This window comes from Rutidosis leptorrhynchoides, chromosome 4, assembly GCF_046630445.1.
Source record: "Rutidosis leptorrhynchoides isolate AG116_Rl617_1_P2 chromosome 4, CSIRO_AGI_Rlap_v1, whole genome shotgun sequence".
Classification (NCBI taxonomy): Eukaryota; Viridiplantae; Streptophyta; class Magnoliopsida; order Asterales; family Asteraceae; genus Rutidosis; species Rutidosis leptorrhynchoides.
The window spans coordinates 274,181,084-274,193,510 of record NC_092336.1 but is presented as its reverse complement, the minus strand read 5'-3'; positions in this window follow the sequence as shown (position 1 = coordinate 274,193,510).

Sequence of the window (12,427 nt, the reverse complement as noted above, 5' to 3'; positions counted from 1 at the left end):
GGATCGACACCTACCGTTAGCAGAATTTTCCTACAAAAACAGTTATCATTCTACTATTGAGATGGCGCTGTTTGAGGCACTTTATGGTAGAAAGTGCATGTCTCCGATTTGTTGAAATTGGGGATAGACAGATTATGGGTCCGAAGATAATACAAGAAACTACCGAGAAAATCATCCAAATTCAACAACGGTTAAAAACCTCCCAAAGTCGACAAAAGAGCTACGCCGACATTAAAAGAAAAGATATAGAATTTGAAATTGGAGAGATGGTCATGCTTAAGGTTGCACCTTGAAAAGGTGTTGTTCGATTTGGTAAACGAGGGAAATTAAATCCAAGGTATATTGGACCATTCAATATTTTTGATCGTGTCGGACCAGTAGCTTACCGACTTGAGTTACCTCAACAACTCGCGGCTGTACATAACACTTTCCACGTTTCGAATTTGAAGAAATGTTTTGCTAAAGAAGATCTCACTATTCCGCTGGACGAAATCCAAATCAATGAAAAACTTCAATTCATTGAAGAACCCGTCGAAATAATGGATCGTGAGGTTAAGAGACTTAAGCAAAACAAGATACCGATTGTTAAGGTTCGATGGAATGCTCGTAGAGGACCCGAGTTCACTTGGGAGCATGAAGATCAGATGAAGAAGAAATACCCACATCTATTTCCAGAAGATTCGTCAACACCTTCATCAGCTTAAAATTTCGGGACGAAATTTATTTAACGGGTAGGTACTGTAGTGACCCGAAATTTTCCATGTTTATATATATTAATTGAGATTGATATTTACATGACTAAATGTTTCCAATGTGTTAAGCAATCAAACTTGTTAAGACTTGATTAAATGAAATAAATTTCATATAGACAATTGATCACCCAAGTTGACCGGCGATTCACGAACGTTACAAAATTGTAAAAACTACATGTTGTGGTATATATAGACATATATATATGGTTGACATGAGATTATGATGAGTAAGTATCTCACTAAGTATATTAACAATGTGTGATATACATAAGAAATGAGATTACTAAGTTAAGAAACTCGAAATGATATATATAACGATTATCGTTATGATAACGTCTACTAAATACATATATATCATATTAAGATATTGATACAATATATTTAACATGATAAAATTATATTTAAATATATCATTAAGTGTGTTAACAATGAACTACATATGTAAAAACAAGACTACTAACTCAAGAATTATGAAACGAGACTTATATGTAACGATTATCGTTGTAACCATATTTTAATGTATATATCATATTAAGAGATATTCATACATCATAATATCATGATAATATAATAATTTAACATCTCATTTGATATAATAAACATTGGGTTAACAACATTAATTGAGATCGTTAACTTAAAGGTTTCAAAACAACACTTACATGTAACAACTAACGAAGACTTAACGACTTCATTAGAATGTATATACATGTTTTGTTTTGATATGTATTCTTACACTTTTTAAAGACTTCAAGACACATATCAAAGTACTTCTACTTAACAAAAATGCTTACAATTACATTCTCGTTCAGTTTTATCAACAATTCTACTCGTATGCACCCGTATTCGTACTCGTACAATACACATCTTTTAGATGTATATACTATTGGTATATACACTCCAATGATCAGCTCTTAGCAGCCCATGTGAGTCACCTAATACATGTGGGAACTATCATTTGGCAACTAGCATGAAATATCTCATAAAATTACAAAAATATTAGTAATCATTCATGACTTATTTACATGAAAACAAAATTACATATCCTTTATATCTAATCCGTATATGAACGACCAAAAACACCTACAAACACTTTCATTCTTCAATTTTCTTCATCTAATTGATCTCTCTCAAGTTCCATCTTCAAGTTCTAAGTGTTCTTCATAAATTCCATAAGTATAGTTTCATAAAAATCAAGAATACTACCAAGTTTGCAAGTTTACTTCCAAGCTTTCTAATCCATTCCAAGTAATCATCTAAGATCAAGGAACCTTTGTTATTTACATTAGGTTATCTTTCTAATTCAAGGTAATATTCATATTCAAACTTTGATTCAATTTTTACAACTATAACAATCTTATTTCGAGTGAAAATCTTACTTGAACTGTTTTCGTGTCATGATTCTGCTTCAAGAACTTTCAAGCCATCCAAGGATCCTTTGAAGCTAGATCCATTTTTATTATCTCCAGTAGTTTTATCCAGAAAACTTGAGGTAGTAATGATGTTCATAACATCATTCGATTCATACATACAAAGCTATCTTTTTCGAAGGTTTAAACTTGTAATCACTAGAACATAGTTTAGTTAATTCTAAACTTGTTCGCAAACAAAAGTTAATCCTTCTAACTTGACTTTTAAAATAAACTAAACACATGTTCTATATCTATATGATATGCTAACTTAATGATTTAAAACCTGGAAACACGATGAACACCATAAAATTGGATATACGCCGTCGTAGTGAAACCGGGGGCTGTTTTGGTTTGGATAATTAAAAACTATGATAAACTTTGATTTAAAAGTTGTTCTTCTTTGAAAATGATTTTTCATATGAACATGAAACTATATCCAAAAATCTTGGTTAAACTCAAAGTGAAAGTATGTTTTTCAAAATGGTCATCAAGATGTCGTTCTTTCGACGTAAATGACTACCTCTTTAGTAATTGACATGTAACTTAAATTTCCAAGTATAAACCTATACTTTTTTTTTTAGATTATTAAATTAGAGTTCAATATGAAACCATAAAAATTTGATTCACTCAAAACGGATTTAAAATGAAGAAGTTATGGGTAAAACAAGATTGGATATTTTTGATCTTTTTAGCTACGGGAAATGTTTAACAAATCTATACAAATCATATCCTAGATAATTTATATTATATTATACATGTATTCTAATATATTATGTAATCTTGGGATACCATAGACATGTATGCAAATGTTTTGACATATCATATCGACCCAAGTATATATATTATTTGGAACAACCATAGACACTCTATATGTAGTAATGTTGGAGTTAGCTATACAGGGTTGAGGTTGATTCCAAAAATATATATACTTTGAGTTGTGATCTAGCTTGAGACATGTATACACTAGGTCGTGGATTGATTCAAGATAATATATATCGATTTATTTCTGCACATCTAACTGTGGACAACTAGTTGTAGGTTACTAACGAGGACAGCTGACTTAATACACTCAAATCTTTAAAACATAATAAAAACGGTTGTAATTATATTTTGATCATACTTTGATATATATGTACATATTTGTATAGGTTCGTGAATCAATCCGTGGCCAAGTCTTATTTTCGAGGAAGGAAATATCTGTGAAAGTGAGTTATAGTCCCACTTTTAAAATCTAATATTTTTGGGATGAGAATACATGCAGGTTTTATAAATGATTTACAAAATAGATACAAGTACGTGAAACTACATTCTATGGTTGAATTATCGAAATCGAATATGCCCCCTTTTATTAAGTCTGCTAGTCTAAGAATTAGGGAATGTAACGACCGCACTTTTTCGATCATTCTATACTTAAAAGATTAATATTTACATAAATTAAACCTTGCCAACATGATAAGCAATCCAAATTGTCGAGACTTATATTTCCGAAAAGAGTTTTACACAACGTTTGACCGTCTAGTTTGACCGATGATATCACGAACTATACAATATATGATAATTATACGTTTGTGTATATAAATGTATATATACATATTTAACATGATTAATAAATGTTTTAATATCTCATTTTGTATTAATAACAACAAGTTATAAGTATATTTTGAAACTACTAACTTAAGTTTTCAAAACGATAACTATACGTAACGTTATTTGACTTAAATACTTAAGACTATAATGTTTATACATATATTGTATAAGTAATGTATTTAATCACTTTTAAGAACTTAAATACATAAAATCATATAAGTGTATTCACAAAAGATAGCTATATTTGAATCCTCATTCCATTTTTCACAAAATTTCTATACGTATATTTAGAGTATTTGTACTCGTATCATACCTAGCTCCTATACGTATTTACTAATAGTAAATACACATCAAAATCACCACCTAACCAGCCATTATTCATGCCCTTAGAGCTAGGTAATTACTTTTGAATCATTGCAAGACTAATTACAAAAATACAAACTAGAATTTTGTCATGTTATCCTTAAAGATCACATTTTTAGGAGTATATATGTATCATCATTTTTGATTCATTTTTACTTCAATCTCTTAACTAAAAACACACACTCTTTCTTACTCTCTAAACTCCATAACAATCCAGCAAAGTTCCATAAAGATCTAGCTTCAAAAACCATACTAAAACACCATAAGAAAACCATACAAAAACACTTCAAGAAAACCTTCCAAGAACACCAACTTACTTCCAATCTTTCATCCACTTCCATCACCCTTTTGATTCTAGCTTCTTACTTCTCTTTTACAGCAAACTTATCCAAGGAACTTGAGGTAGAATCTATGTTCATAACCTTATTCGATTCATATATATATAGCTATCTTATTTTGTGGTACAAAAGTTTAACAACAAGAACATAGTTTGAATGTTTTCAAACTTGTTTGCAAACTAAATAGATCCTTCTAACTTAACTTTTAAAATACTTCAAGACCTGTAATATAACTTATGTATATACTAATTTAACAAGGTAAAACTTGGTTTTTCAAAGTATAAGTATTTTTAGAAAAATGGTCATTAAATGATTTTGTTGTAACAAAAATGTTTAACTTCATATGTTTCACTAATGTTTCACTTATGCCGTATGATTTTGAATACAAACCAAGGTATTTACAGTTCATAGTCTTAAAGAAGAACTCGATCCAAGAAGATGGCAATTTGAATCAACGAAAACGGATTTGTAACGAAGAAACTATGACCGAAACAAAATTGGTTATCCTAGATCATTTCAACTACGGGATCAATTGGAAAAAAATGATATAAATCACATATTTCTAAGATAACATGATATTTTATATATATGTACTTATAATTCAATTTTATATGGTTCAGGATCACCCGTAAACAATACGAGAAGATTAATCATAAGATCCCGTGTTTGTACGCAACACGTCATTTGACAACACCGGTACTTTATGTACGCAACACGTCATTTGACAACACCGGTACCATGGGTCAAGATTAATCTCGACCAATACATATACGATGGGGTTTTATTTATTTCGTTGGGGGTTTTGTTTATTGCGGGTATATTAAACATCTAAAAATGAACCATTAAAAATTGAATTACTAACATCGGAATGCTAACTACGGACTAAGGAAATATTCAAAATATTAAAAGTATAACAAGTATATATATATATATATAACGTTTGTTTTAAAATGAAAACATATTGATATATTATATATGGATAGGTTCGTGATATCAACCGGAAGACCGAGTCAAAATATATATATCATCAAGACAAGAGTGAGTATATAGTCCCACTTTTAAACTCTAAATATTTCGGGATGAGAATACATGTATTTTATGTTTTACGATATGGACACAAGTAACTGAAAAATATGTTCTACGTTGAGTTGTACCACTGGCATACTTCCCTGTAGCTTGGTAACTAATATTTACAGCGGTATTGTAAACGCGAATCCTGTTGATAGATCTATCGGGCCTGACAACCCCAACCGGACTGGACGACCAGTATTCAACGGTTGCACAGTACTTCGTTTTGTGACTACACTTGGTACGGTGTAGTAAGATTTCATATTAAAGGTAATATGCGACGTGAAAATGTTAAGTATGGTTACCAAGTGCTCAACCACTTAGAATATTTTTATTGAAATGTTTATATACGAAATCTTGTGGTCTAAATATATATATTGCTGCGCACTAAACCTATATCTCACCAACTTTATGTTGACGTTTTTAAACATGTTTATTCTCAGGTGATAATTAAAGCTTCCGCTGCATTATGTTGAATCTAAGCAGGATCATGCGTACTCATATTTGTGTCAAAAATAAAACTGCATATCCGAGGACGTGTGTTGTAAAATATGCTAGAAATCGTGTTGTTATTATCATTTGTAAAGTTTGTAAGTCGAAGATTATCGTTAAACGATAATCATCTTTTTATTGTCTAAAGCTTGTAACAAAAATAATGGTTTGGTTTGTAATGTATAATATATGCAGTTTTCCTTTTTAAAAATGTCGCATATAGAGGTCAATACCTCGCAATGAAATCATACGTTATCTAACACGTTCTTATGGTTAAGGACGGGTTATGACATGTGGTATCAGAGCGTTGGTCTTAGCGAACCAGGTTTGCATTAGTGTGTCTAACCGAGAAGTCGTTAGGATACATTAGTAAAGTCTGGACTTTGACCGGGTCTGATTTTAAAAAAAACCATTGCTTATCACTGTTGGTTAAAATTTATATGTAAATATTATATAAGTACTAATGGGTTAGTTGTTGTGTGATAGATGTCGAGCTCAAAAATTGTTATCACAATCAACGACTCCGAATCAGAATCTTCAGATGGCGTTCCAGTCATTAACCTGTCCGATGACGAAAATGATATCCTTGGGGAAGACTCACAATTTCCGGATGAACCAACTATAGAAATATCGGAAAGTGAACCCGAGGAGGAAAGTGAACCCGAGGAGGAAAGTGAACCCGAGGAGGAAAGTGAACCCGAGGAAGAAATACAGGAAATTACAAAAGACGAGTTCGAACTAGGAAAGAAACGAAAGGCTAATGAATTAGAAAATCCAAATCCCGAGTTTAATGAGAATGATGTGGCACCAATTCCACTCAACACTACCACCCCTATCCCCGCTATTCCTATTCGTTCTGTCCCGGCATCCAGTTCTTCAGTCCCACAGCCAAAATATAGGCAGACAGTTAGGATAAGCGTTAAGCAAATCTTTGTGTCTAAACGTCCTAGAAAATAGATCAAACGATGCGCTGCTGTGTCAAACCATGGAACCGAATAATGTTTTGTATAATATTAATAGTGTGGTTTGCTTAATGTTCGATGTAAGATAAGCATATGTAAAATATTGAAGTATGAAATGCAATAATTTTCCATGGTTAAGTATTATTTAGATTGTAGTAATTGATTCTGTACTAAGCTATTAAGTATGAACATTAACGGGTAGGTACTACCCAAGATATAATTATAAAACGCTAATAAGAAGAAAAGGCTTTTATAATAATACCTAGTTCATATTATTAATAAGCTATAATGTACTATAAATACACACTACATCTATAATAATCCATGTGAATAATTATTTTCTTTCATTAGGAAATGGCGCGATTGAATCGAATGACGGAACAAGAACTCGAGGAACTCATCAACCAGCGAGTGAACGACAGAATGTTATGGGTTGAGGCTGCAAGAGCTGCTGCAGTTAATCCAAATCCTCGTGTAGGATGCTCCTACAAGACGTTTCAAGCTTGCAAGCCATCATCATTCAGTGGAACGGAAGGACCTATCGGTTTAACCCGATGGATAGAAAAGATGGAGACGGTGTTCAAAATCAGCGGTTGTGATGAAAAAGACATGACCAAGTTTGCATCGTGCACTTTACAAGATAGTGCACTCACATGGTGGAAGAATTATGTGAAGGCGGTAGGAGGAGATGTAGCTTATGATACTCCATGGGAAGAATTCAAAGCAATGATAATCACCGAGTATTGTCCAAGGAATGAGGTTATTAAGTTAGAAGATGAGTTACGAAGTTTGAAGGTGGTTGGTACTGAAATCACCAACTACAACCAGCGATTCATGGAATTAGTTTTGCTATGTCCTGAATTGGTTCCAACCGAAGCACGGAAGATTGAAATGTACAAAGGTGGTTTGCCCAAAAAGGTCAAGGCAAACGTTACAGCATCGAAACCTAAGACAATTCATGAAGCTATAACCATGGCAAACGAGCTAATGGATCAGGTCATTTTGGACAAGAAAGCATTCAATACTGAGGTGAAGGTATTGGGGAACAAGAAAAAGTGGAATGGAGGTTATGATCAAGGTAACCAACAACAACCTTATAAGAAACAAGAAACCACGAAAGGTGCGGGTAGCGGTTCAGGCTTTGGTTACAAAGGACAAAGTCCTTTATGCAACCGTTGTCACAAACATCATTTTGGTTACTGTAGTGTGTTGTGCACTAAATGCAATAGACAGGGACATCTTGCTGAAGATTGTAAGGCTCTCGTTACAAATGCAAATGGTAACAAGACTCCTGCCACCAACGCAAATAGAACTGCTTTGGCTAACATTACTTGTTTTGGGTGTGGAAAACAAGGTCATTATAAGAGCCAGTGCCCGAATCAGAATGGCGGACCTGCACGTGGAAGAGCGTTTGTTATTAATGCTAGAGAGGCACGAGAAGACCCGGAGCTTGTTACGGGTACGTTTACCATTAATAACTTATCAGCATCTATTTTATTTGATACTGGCGCCGATAGAAGTTATGTGTGTAGAAATTTTTACACTAAATTGAATTGTTCATCATTACCTCTAGATGCTAAGTACTTGATTGAGTTAGCTAATGGTAAGCTAATTAAAGCCGATAAAATTTGTCGTGATTGTGAAATAAATCTAGCCGGAGAAACGTTTAAAATCGACTTAATACCCGTAGAATTAGGAGGTTTTGATGTAATAGTTGGCATGGACTGGATGTCCAAAATAGGAGCGGAAGTTGTTTGTGCCAAGAAGGCAATTCGTATTCCTGGTAAGGATAAAATGCCGGTGATGATTTACGGAGAGAAGGGTGATTCAAAGCTAAAACTCATTAGCTGTTTGAAAGCCAAGAAGTGTTTAGAAAAGGGATGTTACGCTATTTTAGCACATGTTAATAAAGTCGAAAAGAAAGAAAAGTGCATCAACGACGTGCCTGTGGCAAGAGATTTTCCTGAAGTTTTTCCGGAAGAATTGCCGGGATTACCTCCATTTAGATCGGTAGAATTTCAAATAGATTTAGTACCAGGAGCTGCACCAGTGGCTCGTGCTCCATATAGACTTGCACCGTCCGAGTTAAAAGAACTTCAAAGTCAGTTAAAAGAATTACTGGACCGTGGATTCATACGACCGAGTACTTCACCGTGGGGAGCTCCAATTTTGTTTGTTAAGAAGAAAGATGGATCTTTTAGGATGTGTATAGACTATCGTGAATTAAATAAGTTAACTATCAAGAATCGGTATCCACTACCGAGAATTGATGACTTATTTGATCAATTGCAAGGATCATGTATTTATTCAAAAATCGACTTAAGATCGGGCTATCATCAACTACGCGTCAAAGAAGAGGATATTCCGAAAACTGCTTTTCGGACACGTTATGGTCATTACGAATTTTTGGTTATGCCGTTTGGATTGACGAATGCGCCAGCTGTATTCATGGACCTCATGAATCGAGTTTGTAGTCCGTATTTAGATAAGTTTGTTATCGTTTTCATTGATGATATTCTTATCTATTCCAAGAGTGAGCAAGAGCATGAAGAGCATTTAAGGTTGATACTGGAGTTGTTGAGAAAAGAACAATTGTATGCTAAATTTTCTAAGTGTGCTTTCTGGTTGAAAGAAGTGCAATTTCTTGGTCACGTTGTTAGTAGCAAAGGAATTCAGGTTGATCCAGCAAAAATTGAAGCCATTGAAAAATGGGAGACTCCTAAGACACCAATGCAGATACGCCAATTTTTGGGTTTAGCCGGTTATTATAGAAGGTTTATTCAAGATTTTTCCCGAATAGCTAAGCCGTTGACAGCATTAACGCAAAAAGGGAAGAAATATGAATGGACTTCGGAGCAGGAGAACGCATTTCAAATACTGAAAAAGAAGTTAACTACGGCGCCTATTTTATCATTACCTGAAGGGAACGATGATTTTGAAATATATTGTGACGCTTCGCGACAAGGTTTTGGTTGTGTTCTTATGCAACGAAAGAAAGTAATTGCATTTGCATCCCGACAATTGAAGATTCACGAGCGGAATTATACGACGCATGATCTAGAATTGGGAGCAGTCGTGTTTGCATTGAAGATGTGGAGACACTACTTGTATGGGGTTAAATTCACTGTGTTTACTGATCATAAAAGCCTTCAACATATTTTTGATCAGAAACAATTGAACATGAGGCAACGTAGGTGGGTCGAGTTAATAAACGACTATGATTGTGAAATTCGTTATCATCCCGGGAAGGCGAATGTGGTGGCTGACGCACTAAGCAGAAAGGAACGAGAACCAATTCGAGTACGAGCGATGAACATAAAAATTCGCATGAATCTCAACTCACAAATCAAAGAAGTTCAACGAGAAGCACTTACTAAAGAAAATATAGGAAATGAAATAATGAAGAAGTATGCGAAGCAACTCGTTATGCGGGAAGATGGAATTCGATATTTTGCAAATCGTATTTGGGTACCGAAGTTGGGTGGATTAAGGAAGTTGATATTGAACGAGGCACATAAGACAAGATATTCGATACATCCTGGAGTTGGAAAGATGTACCAAGATCTTAAGACGCATTATTGGTAGCCTAATTTGAAGACAGACGTTGCAACATATGTTGGGGAATGTTTAACTTGTTCCAAAGTCAAAGCAGAACATCAAAAGCCGTCAGGGTTACTTCAACAACCAGAAATCCCAGAATGGAAATGGGATGGTATTACCATGGATTTCATCACGAAGTTACCAAAGACTGCCTGGGGATACGACACCATTTGGGTGATTGTTGATCGTCTCACCAAGTCTGCACATTTCTTGCCTATAAAGGAAACAGATAGAATGGAGAAACTATTACGATTGTATATAAAGGAAGTTGTTTCAAGGCATGGAATACCTATTTCCATTATATCCGATCGTGATAGTAGATTTACCTCAAAGTTTTGGCAATCACTACAGGAGGCACTAGGAACTCGGTTGGATATGAGTACCGCATATCATCCACAAACCGATGGACAGAGTGAAAGAACGATTCAGACTCTCGAAGACATGCTCAGGGCATGTGTGATCGATTTTGGAAACGGATGGGATAAATATCTACCGTTAGCAGAATTCTCGTATAATAATAGTTATCATGCGAGAATTGGAGCTGCGCCATTCGAAGCATTGTACGGAAGGAAGTGTAGATCTCCTATCTGTTGGAATGAAGTAGGAGATCGACATTTAACTGGTCCCGAGATCATACATGAAACGACTGAGAAGATAGTGCAAATCAAGGAGAGATTGAAAACAGCCCGTAGTCGCCAAAAGAGCTACGCCAATGTCCGAAGGAAACCATTAGAGTTTCAGGTCGGGGACATGGTTATGCTAAAGGTGTCACCTTGGAAAGGTGTAATACGTTTCGGAAAAAGGGGTAAACTGAACCCAAGGTACGTAGGCCCGTTCAAGATCATCGAACGCATTGGACCGGTAGCTTATCGACTCGAGTTACCGCAACAACTCGCTGGAGTACATAATACCTTTCACGTCTCAAACCTGAAGAAGTGTCTTGCAAAGGAAGACCTCACCATTCCTCTTGAAGAAATCCATGTCGACGAGAAACTACAATTCGTCGAAGAACCAATTGAAATCATGGACCGTGAAGTTAAACAGCTCAAACAGAGCAATATACCGATTGTTAAGGTTCGTTGGAATGCTAGAAGAGGTCCCGAGTTTACTTGGGAACGAGAGGATCAGATGAAACGAAAGTATCCACACTTGTTTATCGATGACGCAAAATAGGTACAATTCTAAAATTTCGGGACGAAATTTATTTAACGGGGAGGTAATGTAACGACCGCACTTTTTCGATCATTCTATACTTAAAAGATTAATATTTACATAAATTAAACCTTGCCAACATGATAAGCAATCCAAATTGTCGAGACTTATATTTCCGAAAAGAGTTTTACACAACGTTTGACCGTCTAGTTTGACCGATGATATCACGAACTATACAATATATGATAATTATACGTTTGTGTATATAAATGTATATATACATATTTAACATGATTAATAAATGTTTTAATATCTCATTTTGTATTAATAACAACAAGTTATAAGTATATTTTGAAACTACTAACTTAAGTTTTCAAAACGATAACTATACGTAACGTTATTTGACTTAAATACTTAAGACTATAATGTTTATACATATATTGTATAAGTAATGTATTTAATCACTTTTAAGAACTTAAATACATAAAATCATATAAGTGTATTCACAAAAGATAGCTATATTTGAATCCTCATTCCATTTTTCACAAAATTTCTATACGTATATTTAGAGTATTTGTACTCGTATCATACCTAGCTCCTATACGTATTTACTAATAGTAAATACACATCAAAATCACCACCTAACCAGCCATTATTCATGCCCTTAGAGCTAGGTAATTACTTTTGAATCATTGCAAGACTAA